Raw genomic sequence first — 14667 nt, 5'->3', positions numbered from 1 at the left:
CAGCTCCTGCTGGCTCACCCCATCTTTCCCTCCCTCACAAAGCGTGACATACGTCCGAGAACTTGGTGAGCAGCATGACACACAGGGAACAGGGCGGAGGATGTGACAGCATTATGGCAATGCTGTTGGGCTTATGATGCAGAGGCATGCATAGCTCATTGCTGAGTTGAAATCTCACCAAGGCTGGCAATGACTTCAAAACAATCGTCTAAACACAGGTCGCGATTGAGAATTGCTTGCGGCGGATGTGAAGTGACGCTTGCCTTTGTTTGAAAGCCACCTGGGGCCTTCGCACCATGTTTAGCAGGGCAATAGGGGAAGTAACACACATGGCTGGAAAATAACAAGAGTGGAAGCCAAATTTCTTTGGCAGCAAGAATCGAGATTCCACGAAGTGTTGAAAGTGGCAGCTTGGCCTGGTGTAGCACTGGGTGGCGGCTTTGAAGCAATGTAGCGCCTGGAAGATGTTGCAGAGTGGCATGAGGCGATATTGTAGTGGTGTGAAGTGAGTGTAAAGAGACAGTGTGCAAGTGATTTGAGCAAGTTTTAAGCGTGTTTAGATTGATGTGGTGAAAGCAGTGGCATATTTGGGAGAAGGAGGCTGTGTGAGAGGGGGATTGTTGCAGAGTGCATGTGTTTTGGAGGAAGGTTGAAAGTTTGAGATGTGGTTGTGAATGAAAGGAAGGTGTTGAGCAGCATGAGAGGCTTGTGAGATGTTGCGTGTGAGATTTGAGTGAGAGCATTTGTGGGCATTTGGGGAATGAAAAGACAAAGTCTGAAAATTGTAATGCTGCTGAGTGTGAAGAAAGAGAGAGCATGTGGGGGTGAAAGAACCGGAGCAGCATTGGTGGTTCAGTGGTAGAATTCTCGCCTGCCACGCGGGAGGCCTGGGTTCGATTCCCGGCCAATGCACGAGCAGTAGTTAATTTCTCTGTGTTGCTGTTGTTGTTGTGTGTGTGTGTGAGCAGCATTGAATTTGCTGCTGCAAATGAGGAACATTTCTTTGCATGTGAAAGCACTGGTTGGAAGAAATGAGCACTTTCTTCTGCTCTGTGCATTGGTGGTTCAGTGGTAGAATTCTCGCCTGCCACGCGGGAGGCCCGGGTTCGATTCCCGGCCAATGCAAAGCTCCTCCTTTTTCATTCCTCTCTCCATTCAGCCCACACTCTTTCTTTCTTTGCAATTCTGTACTGCCCAGCCACTTCAACCACCTCAATCTCTTTTCCATTTGCCTCATGCTAATTTTCAACATCTGTTTCACTTTTCCTTTTTCTTTCTCTTCCAACACTCAACAGCTGCAAACACACACTCACATTCAAATACCACGCTCCTCATCGCACTTCTCGCAAAGCCATCTACGCTCCTCACCCTTCACCTCACTTTTACCTTCACTCTCTGCAGCAAACTTCAAAGAAACTTTTCACAACTTGATCATTTTTACTTGGCTCTCTTTTAAAACACACTTCGCTTCTTACCATCAATTCCTTCTCGGGCATGCACATACTCTGCACACACTGCAATATCAACTGCAGCCACAAACAACAACAAAGCACATTGAAATTGCGCCGTGCATGTAGGGAAACATGCCCAGGCTCTTCACAGTGCTGTTTTCAATCCGAAATGGGTGGAGACACAGTCTCACTTTGCTCTTTTGCAGAGTCCAATTGGAGATTAACACTTTGTTGACCTGAGGTAAATTTGCTGAGAAGCTATCTGCTCTTTGGAGCCCCTTCTACTGGAAGTAGAAGAGTGGCAGCTTCACCAATCTTTCTAAAAGTCTGACCATTCTCATCATCAGCTCCTGCTGGCTCACCCCATCTTTCCCTCCCTCACAAAGCGTGACATACGTCCGAGAACTTGGTGAGCAGCATGACACACAGGGAACAGGGCGGAGGATGTGACAGCATTATGGCAATGCTGTTGGGCTTATGATGCAGAGGCATGCATAGCTCATTGCTGAGTTGAAATCTCACCAAGGCTGGCAATGACTTCAAAACAATCGTCTAAACACAGGTCGCGATTGAGAATTGCTTGCGGCGGATGTGAAGTGACGCTTGCCTTTGTTTGAAAGCCACCTGGGGCCTTCGCACCATGTTTAGCAGGGCAATAGGGGAAGTAACACACATGGCTGGAAAATAACAAGAGTGGAAGCCAAATTTCTTTGGCAGCAAGAATCGAGATTCCACGAAGTGTTGAAAGTGGCAGCTTGGCCTGGTGTAGCACTGGGTGGCGGCTTTGAAGCAATGTAGCGCCTGGAAGATGTTGCAGAGTGGCATGAGGCGATATTGTAGTGGTGTGAAGTGAGTGTAAAGAGACAGTGTGCAAGTGATTTGAGCAAGTTTTAAGCGTGTTTAGATTGATGTGGTGAAAGCAGTGGCATATTTGGGAGAAGGAGGCTGTGTGAGAGGGGGATTGTTGCAGAGTGCATGTGTTTTGGAGGAAGGTTGAAAGTTTGAGATGTGGTTGTGAATGAAAGGAAGGTGTTGAGCAGCATGAGAGGCTTGTGAGATGTTGCGTGTGAGATTTGAGTGAGAGCATTTGTGGGCATTTGGGGAATGAAAGGAGAAAGTGAGAAAATTGTAATGCTGCTGAGTGTGAAGAAAGAGAGAGCATGTGGGGGTGAAAGAACCGGAGCAGCATTGGTGGTTCAGTGGTAGAATTCTCGCCTGCCACGCGGGAGGCCCGGGTTCGATTCCCGGCCAATGCACGAGCAGTAGTTAATTTCTCTGTGTTGTTGTTGTGTGTGTGTGTGAGCAGCATTGAATTTGCTGCTGCAAATGAGGAACATTTCTTTGCATGTGAAAGCACTGGTTGGAAGAAATGAGCACTTTCTTCTGCTCTGTGCATTGGTGGTTCAGTGGTAGAATTCTCGCCTGCCACGCGGGAGGCCCGGGTTCGATTCCCGGCCAATGCAAAGCTCCTCCTTTTTCATTCCTCTCTCCATTCAGCCCACACTCTTTCTTTCTTTGCAATTCTGTACTGCCCAGCCACTTCAACCACCTCAATCTCTTTTCCATTTGCCTCATGCTAATTTTCAACATCTGTTTCACTTTTCCTTTTTCTTTCTCTTCCAACACTCAACAGCTGCAAACACACACTCACATTCAAATACCACGCTCCTCATCGCACTTCTCGCAAAGCCATCTACGCTCCTCACCCTTCACCTCACTTTTACCTTCACTCTCTGCAGCAAACTTCAAAGAAACTTTTCACAACTTGATCATTTTTACTTGGCTCTCTTTTAAAACACACTTCGCTTCTTACCATCAATTCCTTCTCGGGCATGCACATACTCTGCACACACTGCAATATCAACTGCAGCCACAAACAACAACAAAGCACATTGAAATTGCGCCGTGCATGTAGGGAAACATGCCCAGGCTCTTCACAGTGCTGTTTTCAATCCGAAATGGGTGGAGACACAGTCTCACTTTGCTCTTTTGCAGAGTCCAATTGGAGATTAACACTTTGTTGACCTGAGGTAAATTTGCTGAGAAGCTATCTGCTCTTTGGAGCCCCTTCTACTGGAAGTAGAAGAGTGGCAGCTTCACCAATCTTTCTAAAAGTCTGACCATTCTCATCATCAGCTCCTGCTGGCTCACCCCATCTTTCCCTCCCTCACAAAGCGTGACATACGTCCGAGAACTTGGTGAGCAGCATGACACACAGGGAACAGGGCGGAGGATGTGACAGCATTATGGCAATGCTGTTGGGCTTATGATGCAGAGGCATGCATAGCTCATTGCTGAGTTGAAATCTCACCAAGGCTGGCAATGACTTCAAAACAATCGTCTAAACACAGGTCGCGATTGAGAATTGCTTGCGGCGGATGTGAAGTGACGCTTGCCTTTGTTTGAAAGCCACCTGGGGCCTTCGCACCATGTTTAGCAGGGCAATAGGGGAAGTAACACACATGGCTGGAAAATAACAAGAGTGGAAGCCAAATTTCTTTGGCAGCAAGAATCGAGATTCCACGAAGTGTTGAAAGTGGCAGCTTGGCCTGGTGTAGCACTGGGTGGCGGCTTTGAAGCAATGTAGCGCCTGGAAGATGTTGCAGAGTGGCATGAGGCGATATTGTAGTGGTGTGAAGTGAGTGTAAAGAGACAGTGTGCAAGTGATTTGAGCAAGTTTTAAGCGTGTTTAGATTGATGTGGTGAAAGCAGTGGCATATTTGGGAGAAGGAGGCTGTGTGAGAGGGGGATTGTTGCAGAGTGCATGTGTTTTGGAGGAAGGTTGAAAGTTTGAGATGTGGTTGTGAATGAAAGGAAGGTGTTGAGCAGCATGAGAGGCTTGTGAGATGTTGCGTGTGAGATTTGAGTGAGAGCATTTGTGGGCATTTGGGGAATGAAAGGAGAAAGTGAGAAAATTGTAATGCTGCTGAGTGTGAAGAAAGAGAGAGCATGTGGGGGTGAAAGAACCGGAGCAGCATTGGTGGTTCAGTGGTAGAATTCTCGCCTGCCACGCGGGAGGCCCGGGTTCGATTCCCGGCCAATGCACGAGCAGTAGTTAATTTCTCTGTGTTGCTGTTGTTGTTGTGTGTGTGTGTGAGCAGCATTGAATTTGCTGCTGCAAATGAGGAACATTTCTTTGCATGTGAAAGCACTGGTTGGAAGAAATGAGCACTTTCTTCTGCTCTGTGCATTGGTGGTTCAGTGGTAGAATTCTCGCCTGCCACGCGGGAGGCCCGGGTTCGATTCCCGGCCAATGCAAAGCTCCTCCTTTTTCATTCCTCTCTCCATTCAGCCCACACTCTTTCTTTCTTTGCAATTCTGTACTGCCCAGCCACTTCAACCACCTCAATCTCTTTTCCATTTGCCTCATGCTAATTTTCAACATCTGTTTCACTTTTCCTTTTTCTTTCTCTTCCAACACTCAACAGCTGCAAACACACACTCACATTCAAATACCACGCTCCTCATCGCACTTCTCGCAAAGCCATCTACGCTCCTCACCCTTCACCTCACTTTTACCTTCACTCTCTGCAGCAAACTTCAAAGAAACTTTTCACAACTTGATCATTTTTACTTGGCTCTCTTTTAAAACACACTTCGCTTCTTACCATCAATTCCTTCTCGGGCATGCACATACTCTGCACACACTGCAATATCAACTGCAGCCACAAACAACAACAAAGCACATTGAAATTGCGCCGTGCATGTAGGGAAACATGCCCAGGCTCTTCACAGTGCTGTTTTCAATCCGAAATGGGTGGAGACACAGTCTCACTTTGCTCTTTTGCAGAGTCCAATTGGAGATTAACACTTTGTTGACCTGAGGTAAATTTGCTGAGAAGCTATCTGCTCTTTGGAGCCCCTTCTACTGGAAGTAGAAGAGTGGCAGCTTCACCAATCTTTCTAAAAGTCTGACCATTCTCATCATCAGCTCCTGCTGGCTCACCCCATCTTTCCCTCCCTCACAAAGCGTGACATACGTCCGAGAACTTGGTGAGCAGCATGACACACAGGGAACAGGGCGGAGGATGTGACAGCATTATGGCAATGCTGTTGGGCTTATGATGCAGAGGCATGCATAGCTCATTGCTGAGTTGAAATCTCACCAAGGCTGGCAATGACTTCAAAACAATCGTCTAAACACAGGTCGCGATTGAGAATTGCTTGCGGCGGATGTGAAGTGACGCTTGCCTTTGTTTGAAAGCCACCTGGGGCCTTCGCACCATGTTTAGCAGGGCAATAGGGGAAGTAACACACATGGCTGGAAAATAACAAGAGTGGAAGCCAAATTTCTTTGGCAGCAAGAATCGAGATTCCACGAAGTGTTGAAAGTGGCAGCTTGGCCTGGTGCAGCACTGGGTGGCGGCTTTGAAGCAATGTAGCGCCTGGAAGATGTTGCAGAGTGGCATGAGGCGATATTGTAGTGGTGTGAAGTGAGTGTAAAGAGACAGTGTGCAAGTGATTTGAGCAAGTTTTAAGCGTGTTTAGATTGATGTGGTGAAAGCAGTGGCATATTTGGGAGAAGGAGGCTGTGTGAGAGGGGGATTGTTGCAGAGTGCATGTGTTTTGGAGGAAGGTTGAAAGTTTGAGATGTGGTTGTGAATGAAAGGAAGGTGTTGAGCAGCATGAGAGGCTTGTGAGATGTTGCGTGTGAGATTTGAGTGAGAGCATTTGTGGGCATTTGGGGAATGAAAGGAGAAAGTGAGAAAATTGTAATGCTGCTGAGTGTGAAGAAAGAGAGAGCATGTGGGGGTGAAAGAACCGGAGCAGCATTGGTGGTTCAGTGGTAGAATTCTCGCCTGCCACGCGGGAGGCCCGGGTTCGATTCCCGGCCAATGCACGAGCAGTAGTTAATTTCTCTGTGTTGCTGTTGTTGTTGTGTGTGTGTGTGAGCAGCATTGAATTTGCTGCTGCAAATGAGGAACATTTCTTTGCATGTGAAAGCACTGGTTGGAAGAAATGAGCACTTTCTTCTGCTCTGTGCATTGGTGGTTCAGTGGTAGAATTCTCGCCTGCCACGCGGGAGGCCCGGGTTCGATTCCCGGCCAATGCAAAGCTCCTCCTTTTTCATTCCTCTCTCCATTCAGCCCACACTCTTTCTTTCTTTGCAATTCTGTACTGCCCAGCCACTTCAACCACCTCAATCTCTTTTCCATTTGCCTCATGCTAATTTTCAACATCTGTTTCACTTTTCCTTTTTCTTTCTCTTCCAACACTCAACAGCTGCAAACACACACTCACATTCAAATACCACGCTCCTCATCGCACTTCTCGCAAAGCCATCTACGCTCCTCACCCTTCACCTCACTTTTACCTTCACTCTCTGCAGCAAACTTCAAAGAAACTTTTCACAACTTGATCATTTTTACTTGGCTCTCTTTTAAAACACACTTCGCTTCTTACCATCAATTCCTTCTCGGGCATGCACATACTCTGCACACACTGCAATATCAACTGCAGCCACAAACAACAACAAAGCACATTGAAATTGCGCCGTGCATGTAGGGAAACATGCCCAGGCTCTTCACAGTGCTGTTTTCAATCCGAAATGGGTGGAGACACAGTCTCACTTTGCTCTTTTGCAGAGTCCAATTGGAGATTAACACTTTGTTGACCTGAGGTAAATTTGCTGAGAAGCTATCTGCTCTTTGGAGCCCCTTCTACTGGAAGTAGAAGAGTGGCAGCTTCACCAATCTTTCTAAAAGTCTGACCATTCTCATCATCAGCTCCTGCTGGCTCACCCCATCTTTCCCTCCCTCACAAAGCGTGACATACGTCCGAGAACTTGGTGAGCAGCATGACACACAGGGAACAGGGCGGAGGATGTGACAGCATTATGGCAATGCTGTTGGGCTTATGATGCAGAGGCATGCATAGCTCATTGCTGAGTTGAAATCTCACCAAGGCTGGCAATGACTTCAAAACAATCGTCTAAACACAGGTCGCGATTGAGAATTGCTTGCGGCGGATGTGAAGTGACGCTTGCCTTTGTTTGAAAGCCACCTGGGGCCTTCGCACCATGTTTAGCAGGGCAATAGGGGAAGTAACACACATGGCTGGAAAATAACAAGAGTGGAAGCCAAATTTCTTTGGCAGCAAGAATCGAGATTCCACGAAGTGTTGAAAGTGGCAGCTTGGCCTGGTGTAGCACTGGGTGGCGGCTTTGAAGCAATGTAGCGCCTGGAAGATGTTGCAGAGTGGCATGAGGCGATATTGTAGTGGTGTGAAGTGAGTGTAAAGAGACAGTGTGCAAGTGATTTGAGCAAGTTTTAAGCGTGTTTAGATTGATGTGGTGAAAGCAGTGGCATATTTGGGAGAAGGAGGCTGTGTGAGAGGGGGATTGTTGCAGAGTGCATGTGTTTTGGAGGAAGGTTGAAAGTTTGAGATGTGGTTGTGAATGAAAGGAAGGTGTTGAGCAGCATGAGAGGCTTGTGAGATGTTGCGTGTGAGATTTGAGTGAGAGCATTTGTGGGCATTTGGGGAATGAAAGGAGAAAGTGAGAAAATTGTAATGCTGCTGAGTGTGAAGAAAGAGAGAGCATGTGGGGGTGAAAGAACCGGAGCAGCATTGGTGGTTCAGTGGTAGAATTCTCGCCTGCCACGCGGGAGGCCCGGGTTCGATTCCCGGCCAATGCACGAGCAGTAGTTAATTTCTCTGTGTTGCTGTTGTTGTTGTGTGTGTGTGTGAGCAGCATTGAATTTGCTGCTGCAAATGAGGAACATTTCTTTGCATGTGAAAGCACTGGTTGGAAGAAATGAGCACTTTCTTCTGCTCTGTGCATTGGTGGTTCAGTGGTAGAATTCTCGCCTGCCACGCGGGAGGCCCGGGTTCGATTCCCGGCCAATGCAAAGCTCCTCCTTTTTCATTCCTCTCTCCATTCAGCCCACACTCTTTCTTTCTTTGCAATTCTGTACTGCCCAGCCACTTCAACCACCTCAATCTCTTTTCCATTTGCCTCATGCTAATTTTCAACATCTGTTTCACTTTTCCTTTTTCTTTCTCTTCCAACACTCAACAGCTGCAAACACACACTCACATTCAAATACCACGCTCCTCATCGCACTTCTCGCAAAGCCATCTACGCTCCTCACCCTTCACCTCACTTTTACCTTCACTCTCTGCAGCAAACTTCAAAGAAACTTTTCACAACTTGATCATTTTTACTTGGCTCTCTTTTAAAACACACTTCGCTTCTTACCATCAATTCCTTCTCGGGCATGCACATACTCTGCACACACTGCAATATCAACTGCAGCCACAAACAACAACAAAGCACATTGAAATTGCGCCGTGCATGTAGGGAAACATGCCCAGGCTCTTCACAGTGCTGTTTTCAATCCGAAATGGGTGGAGACACAGTCTCACTTTGCTCTTTTGCAGAGTCCAATTGGAGATTAACACTTTGTTGACCTGAGGTAAATTTGCTGAGAAGCTATCTGCTCTTTGGAGCCCCTTCTACTGGAAGTAGAAGAGTGGCAGCTTCACCAATCTTTCTAAAAGTCTGACCATTCTCATCATCAGCTCCTGCTGGCTCACCCCATCTTTCCCTCCCTCACAAAGCGTGACATACGTCCGAGAACTTGGTGAGCAGCATGACACACAGGGAACAGGGCGGAGGATGTGACAGCATTATGGCAATGCTGTTGGGCTTATGATGCAGAGGCATGCATAGCTCATTGCTGAGTTGAAATCTCACCAAGGCTGGCAATGACTTCAAAACAATCGTCTAAACACAGGTCGCGATTGAGAATTGCTTGCGGCGGATGTGAAGTGACGCTTGCCTTTGTTTGAAAGCCACCTGGGGCCTTCGCACCATGTTTAGCAGGGCAATAGGGGAAGTAACACACATGGCTGGAAAATAACAAGAGTGGAAGCCAAATTTCTTTGGCAGCAAGAATCGAGATTCCACGAAGTGTTGAAAGTGGCAGCTTGGCCTGGTGCAGCACTGGGTGGCGGCTTTGAAGCAATGTAGCGCCTGGAAGATGTTGCAGAGTGGCATGAGGCGATATTGTAGTGGTGTGAAGTGAGTGTAAAGAGACAGTGTGCAAGTGATTTGAGCAAGTTTTAAGCGTGTTTAGATTGATGTGGTGAAAGCAGTGGCATATTTGGGAGAAGGAGGCTGTGTGAGAGGGGGATTGTTGCAGAGTGCATGTGTTTTGGAGGAAGGTTGAAAGTTTGAGATGTGGTTGTGAATGAAAGGAAGGTGTTGAGCAGCATGAGAGGCTTGTGAGATGTTGCGTGTGAGATTTGAGTGAGAGCATTTGTGGGCATTTGGGGAATGAAAGGAGAAAGTGAGAAAATTGTAATGCTGCTGAGTGTGAAGAAAGAGAGAGCATGTGGGGGTGAAAGAACCGGAGCAGCATTGGTGGTTCAGTGGTAGAATTCTCGCCTGCCACGCGGGAGGCCCGGGTTCGATTCCCGGCCAATGCACGAGCAGTAGTTAATTTCTCTGTGTTGCTGTTGTTGTTGTGTGTGTGTGTGAGCAGCATTGAATTTGCTGCTGCAAATGAGGAACATTTCTTTGCATGTGAAAGCACTGGTTGGAAGAAATGAGCACTTTCTTCTGCTCTGTGCATTGGTGGTTCAGTGGTAGAATTCTCGCCTGCCACGCGGGAGGCCCGGGTTCGATTCCCGGCCAATGCAAAGCTCCTCCTTTTTCATTCCTCTCTCCATTCAGCCCACACTCTTTCTTTCTTTGCAATTCTGTACTGCCCAGCCACTTCAACCACCTCAATCTCTTTTCCATTTGCCTCATGCTAATTTTCAACATCTGTTTCACTTTTCCTTTTTCTTTCTCTTCCAACACTCAACAGCTGCAAACACACACTCACATTCAAATACCACGCTCCTCATCGCACTTCTCGCAAAGCCATCTACGCTCCTCACCCTTCACCTCACTTTTACCTTCACTCTCTGCAGCAAACTTCAAAGAAACTTTTCACAACTTGATCATTTTTACTTGGCTCTCTTTTAAAACACACTTCGCTTCTTACCATCAATTCCTTCTCGGGCATGCACATACTCTGCACACACTGCAATATCAACTGCAGCCACAAACAACAACAAAGCACATTGAAATTGCGCCGTGCATGTAGGGAAACATGCCCAGGCTCTTCACAGTGCTGTTTTCAATCCGAAATGGGTGGAGACACAGTCTCACTTTGCTCTTTTGCAGAGTCCAATTGGAGATTAACACTTTGTTGACCTGAGGTAAATTTGCTGAGAAGCTATCTGCTCTTTGGAGCCCCTTCTACTGGAAGTAGAAGAGTGGCAGCTTCACCAATCTTTCTAAAAGTCTGACCATTCTCATCATCAGCTCCTGCTGGCTCACCCCATCTTTCCCTCCCTCACAAAGCGTGACATACGTCCGAGAACTTGGTGAGCAGCATGACACACAGGGAACAGGGCGGAGGATGTGACAGCATTATGGCAATGCTGTTGGGCTTATGATGCAGAGGCATGCATAGCTCATTGCTGAGTTGAAATCTCACCAAGGCTGGCAATGACTTCAAAACAATCGTCTAAACACAGGTCGCGATTGAGAATTGCTTGCGGCGGATGTGAAGTGACGCTTGCCTTTGTTTGAAAGCCACCTGGGGCCTTCGCACCATGTTTAGCAGGGCAATAGGGGAAGTAACACACATGGCTGGAAAATAACAAGAGTGGAAGCCAAATTTCTTTGGCAGCAAGAATCGAGATTCCACGAAGTGTTGAAAGTGGCAGCTTGGCCTGGTGCAGCACTGGGTGGCGGCTTTGAAGCAATGTAGCGCCTGGAAGATGTTGCAGAGTGGCATGAGGCGATATTGTAGTGGTGTGAAGTGAGTGTAAAGAGACAGTGTGCAAGTGATTTGAGCAAGTTTTAAGCGTGTTTAGATTGATGTGGTGAAAGCAGTGGCATATTTGGGAGAAGGAGGCTGTGTGAGAGGGGGATTGTTGCAGAGTGCATGTGTTTTGGAGGAAGGTTGAAAGTTTGAGATGTGGTTGTGAATGAAAGGAAGGTGTTGAGCAGCATGAGAGGCTTGTGAGATGTTGCGTGTGAGATTTGAGTGAGAGCATTTGTGGGCATTTGGGGAATGAAAGGAGAAAGTGAGAAAATTGTAATGCTGCTGAGTGTGAAGAAAGAGAGAGCATGTGGGGGTGAAAGAACCGGAGCAGCATTGGTGGTTCAGTGGTAGAATTCTCGCCTGCCACGCGGGAGGCCCGGGTTCGATTCCCGGCCAATGCACGAGCAGTAGTTAATTTCTCTGTGTTGCTGTTGTTGTTGTGTGTGTGTGTGAGCAGCATTGAATTTGCTGCTGCAAATGAGGAACATTTCTTTGCATGTGAAAGCACTGGTTGGAAGAAATGAGCACTTTCTTCTGCTCTGTGCATTGGTGGTTCAGTGGTAGAATTCTCGCCTGCCACGCGGGAGGCCCGGGTTCGATTCCCGGCCAATGCAAAGCTCCTCCTTTTTCATTCCTCTCTCCATTCAGCCCACACTCTTTCTTTCTTTGCAATTCTGTACTGCCCAGCCACTTCAACCACCTCAATCTCTTTTCCATTTGCCTCATGCTAATTTTCAACATCTGTTTCACTTTTCCTTTTTCTTTCTCTTCCAACACTCAACAGCTGCAAACACACACTCACATTCAAATACCACGCTCCTCATCGCACTTCTCGCAAAGCCATCTACGCTCCTCACCCTTCACCTCACTTTTACCTTCACTCTCTGCAGCAAACTTCAAAGAAACTTTTCACAACTTGATCATTTTTACTTGGCTCTCTTTTAAAACACACTTCGCTTCTTACCATCAATTCCTTCTCGGGCATGCACATACTCTGCACACACTGCAATATCAACTGCAGCCACAAACAACAACAAAGCACATTGAAATTGCGCCGTGCATGTAGGGAAACATGCCCAGGCTCTTCACAGTGCTGTTTTCAATCCGAAATGGGTGGAGACACAGTCTCACTTTGCTCTTTTGCAGAGTCCAATTGGAGATTAACACTTTGTTGACCTGAGGTAAATTTGCTGAGAAGCTATCTGCTCTTTGGAGCCCCTTCTACTGGAAGTAGAAGAGTGGCAGCTTCACCAATCTTTCTAAAAGTCTGACCATTCTCATCATCAGCTCCTGCTGGCTCACCCCATCTTTCCCTCCCTCACAAAGCGTGACATACGTCCGAGAACTTGGTGAGCAGCATGACACACAGGGAACAGGGCGGAGGATGTGACAGCATTATGGCAATGCTGTTGGGCTTATGATGCAGAGGCATGCATAGCTCATTGCTGAGTTGAAATCTCACCAAGGCTGGCAATGACTTCAAAACAATCGTCTAAACACAGGTCGCGATTGAGAATTGCTTGCGGCGGATGTGAAGTGACGCTTGCCTTTGTTTGAAAGCCACCTGGGGCCTTCGCACCATGTTTAGCAGGGCAATAGGGGAAGTAACACACATGGCTGGAAAATAACAAGAGTGGAAGCCAAATTTCTTTGGCAGCAAGAATCGAGATTCCACGAAGTGTTGAAAGTGGCAGCTTGGCCTGGTGCAGCACTGGGTGGCGGCTTTGAAGCAATGTAGCGCCTGGAAGATGTTGCAGAGTGGCATGAGGCGATATTGTAGTGGTGTGAAGTGAGTGTAAAGAGACAGTGTGCAAGTGATTTGAGCAAGTTTTAAGCGTGTTTAGATTGATGTGGTGAAAGCAGTGGCATATTTGGGAGAAGGAGGCTGTGTGAGAGGGGGATTGTTGCAGAGTGCATGTGTTTTGGAGGAAGGTTGAAAGTTTGAGATGTGGTTGTGAATGAAAGGAAGGTGTTGAGCAGCATGAGAGGCTTGTGAGATGTTGCGTGTGAGATTTGAGTGAGAGCATTTGTGGGCATTTGGGGAATGAAAGGAGAAAGTGAGAAAATTGGAATGCTGCTGAGTGTGAAGAAAGAGAGAGCATGTGGGGGTGAAAGAACCGGAGCAGCATTGGTGGTTCAGTGGTAGAATTCTCGCCTGCCACGCGGGAGGCCCGGGTTCGATTCCCGGCCAATGCACGAGCAGTAGTTAATTTCTCTGTGTTGCTGTTGTTGTTGTGTGTGTGTGTGAGCAGCATTGAATTTGCTGCTGCAAATGAGGAACATTTCTTTGCATGTGAAAGCACTGGTTGGAAGAAATGAGCACTTTCTTCTGCTCTGTGCATTGGTGGTTCAGTGGTAGAATTCTCGCCTGCCACGCGGGAGGCCCGGGTTCGATTCCCGGCCAATGCAAAGCTCCTCCTTTTTCATTCCTCTCTCCATTCAGCCCACACTCTTTCTTTCTTTGCAATTCTGTACTGCCCAGCCACTTCAACCACCTCAATCTCTTTTCCATTTGCCTCATGCTAATTTTCAACATCTGTTTCACTTTTCCTTTTTCTTTCTCTTCCAACACTCAACAGCTGCAAACACACACTCACATTCAAATACCACGCTCCTCATCGCACTTCTCGCAAAGCCATCTACGCTCCTCACCCTTCACCTCACTTTTACCTTCACTCTCTGCAGCAAACTTCAAAGAAACTTTTCACAACTTGATCATTTTTACTTGGCTCTCTTTTAAAACACACTTCGCTTCTTACCATCAATTCCTTCTCGGGCATGCACATACTCTGCACACACTGCAATATCAACTGCAGCCACAAACAACAACAAAGCACATTGAAATTGCGCCGTGCATGTAGGGAAACATGCCCAGGCTCTTCACAGTGCTGTTTTCAATCCGAAATGGGTGGAGACACAGTCTCACTTTGCTCTTTTGCAGAGTCCAATTGGAGATTAACACTTTGTTGACCTGAGGTAAATTTGCTGAGAAGCTATCTGCTCTTTGGAGCCCCTTCTACTGGAAGTAGAAGAGTGGCAGCTTCACCAATCTTTCTAAAAGTCTGACCATTCTCATCATCAGCTCCTGCTGGCTCACCCCATCTTTCCCTCCCTCACAAAGCGTGACATACGTCCGAGAACTTGGTGAGAAGCATGACACACAGGGAACAGGGCGGAGGATGTGACAGCATTATGGCAATGCTGTTGGGCTTATGATGCAGAGGCATGCATAGCTCATTGCTGAGTTGAAATCTCACCAAGGCTGGCAATGACTTCAAAACAATCGTCTAAACACAGGTCGCGATTGAGAATTGCTTGCGGCGGATGTGAAGTGACGCTTGCCTTTGTTTGAAAGCCACCTGGGGCCTTCGCACCATGTTTAGCAGGGCAAT

General features: G+C 47.3%; 16 non-coding genes across 16 annotated transcripts; all 16 read left to right on the top strand.

The window, feature by feature from the left end:
* The first annotated feature begins 841 nt into the window (after positions 1–841).
* On the top strand, positions 842–912 carry trnag-gcc (transfer RNA glycine (anticodon GCC)). The gene has a single exon. It is a non-coding gene; the product is annotated as a tRNA-Gly (tRNA).
* Positions 913–1054: 142 nt separating this feature from the next.
* trnag-gcc (transfer RNA glycine (anticodon GCC)) lies at positions 1055–1125 on the top strand. Its single transcript has one exon. It is a non-coding gene; the product is annotated as a tRNA-Gly (tRNA).
* Positions 1126–2636: 1511 nt separating this feature from the next.
* On the top strand, positions 2637–2707 carry trnag-gcc (transfer RNA glycine (anticodon GCC)). The gene has a single exon. It is a non-coding gene; the product is annotated as a tRNA-Gly (tRNA).
* A 136-nt stretch (positions 2708–2843) lies between these two features.
* Positions 2844–2914, top strand: trnag-gcc (transfer RNA glycine (anticodon GCC)). Its single transcript has one exon. It is a non-coding gene; the product is annotated as a tRNA-Gly (tRNA).
* Positions 2915–4425: 1511 nt separating this feature from the next.
* Positions 4426–4496, top strand: trnag-gcc (transfer RNA glycine (anticodon GCC)). The gene has a single exon. It is a non-coding gene; the product is annotated as a tRNA-Gly (tRNA).
* A 142-nt stretch (positions 4497–4638) lies between these two features.
* trnag-gcc (transfer RNA glycine (anticodon GCC)) lies at positions 4639–4709 on the top strand. Its single transcript has one exon. It is a non-coding gene; the product is annotated as a tRNA-Gly (tRNA).
* A 1511-nt stretch (positions 4710–6220) lies between these two features.
* On the top strand, positions 6221–6291 carry trnag-gcc (transfer RNA glycine (anticodon GCC)). The gene has a single exon. It is a non-coding gene; the product is annotated as a tRNA-Gly (tRNA).
* A 142-nt stretch (positions 6292–6433) lies between these two features.
* Positions 6434–6504, top strand: trnag-gcc (transfer RNA glycine (anticodon GCC)). Its single transcript has one exon. It is a non-coding gene; the product is annotated as a tRNA-Gly (tRNA).
* A 1511-nt stretch (positions 6505–8015) lies between these two features.
* trnag-gcc (transfer RNA glycine (anticodon GCC)) lies at positions 8016–8086 on the top strand. Its single transcript has one exon. It is a non-coding gene; the product is annotated as a tRNA-Gly (tRNA).
* A 142-nt stretch (positions 8087–8228) lies between these two features.
* Positions 8229–8299, top strand: trnag-gcc (transfer RNA glycine (anticodon GCC)). Its single transcript has one exon. It is a non-coding gene; the product is annotated as a tRNA-Gly (tRNA).
* Positions 8300–9810: 1511 nt separating this feature from the next.
* trnag-gcc (transfer RNA glycine (anticodon GCC)) lies at positions 9811–9881 on the top strand. Its single transcript has one exon. It is a non-coding gene; the product is annotated as a tRNA-Gly (tRNA).
* Positions 9882–10023: 142 nt separating this feature from the next.
* On the top strand, positions 10024–10094 carry trnag-gcc (transfer RNA glycine (anticodon GCC)). The gene has a single exon. It is a non-coding gene; the product is annotated as a tRNA-Gly (tRNA).
* A 1511-nt stretch (positions 10095–11605) lies between these two features.
* On the top strand, positions 11606–11676 carry trnag-gcc (transfer RNA glycine (anticodon GCC)). The gene has a single exon. It is a non-coding gene; the product is annotated as a tRNA-Gly (tRNA).
* Positions 11677–11818: 142 nt separating this feature from the next.
* trnag-gcc (transfer RNA glycine (anticodon GCC)) lies at positions 11819–11889 on the top strand. Its single transcript has one exon. It is a non-coding gene; the product is annotated as a tRNA-Gly (tRNA).
* Positions 11890–13400: 1511 nt separating this feature from the next.
* Positions 13401–13471, top strand: trnag-gcc (transfer RNA glycine (anticodon GCC)). The gene has a single exon. It is a non-coding gene; the product is annotated as a tRNA-Gly (tRNA).
* Positions 13472–13613: 142 nt separating this feature from the next.
* trnag-gcc (transfer RNA glycine (anticodon GCC)) lies at positions 13614–13684 on the top strand. The gene has a single exon. It is a non-coding gene; the product is annotated as a tRNA-Gly (tRNA).
* The last annotated feature ends 983 nt before the right edge of the window (positions 13685–14667 follow it).

Source organism: Mustelus asterias, chromosome 1 (genome assembly GCF_964213995.1).
Source record: "Mustelus asterias chromosome 1, sMusAst1.hap1.1, whole genome shotgun sequence".
Lineage (NCBI taxonomy): Eukaryota > Metazoa > Chordata > Chondrichthyes > Carcharhiniformes > Triakidae > Mustelus > Mustelus asterias.
The sequence above is the reverse complement of the archived record's forward strand: the minus strand, read 5'-3'. Positions and strand labels throughout refer to the sequence as shown.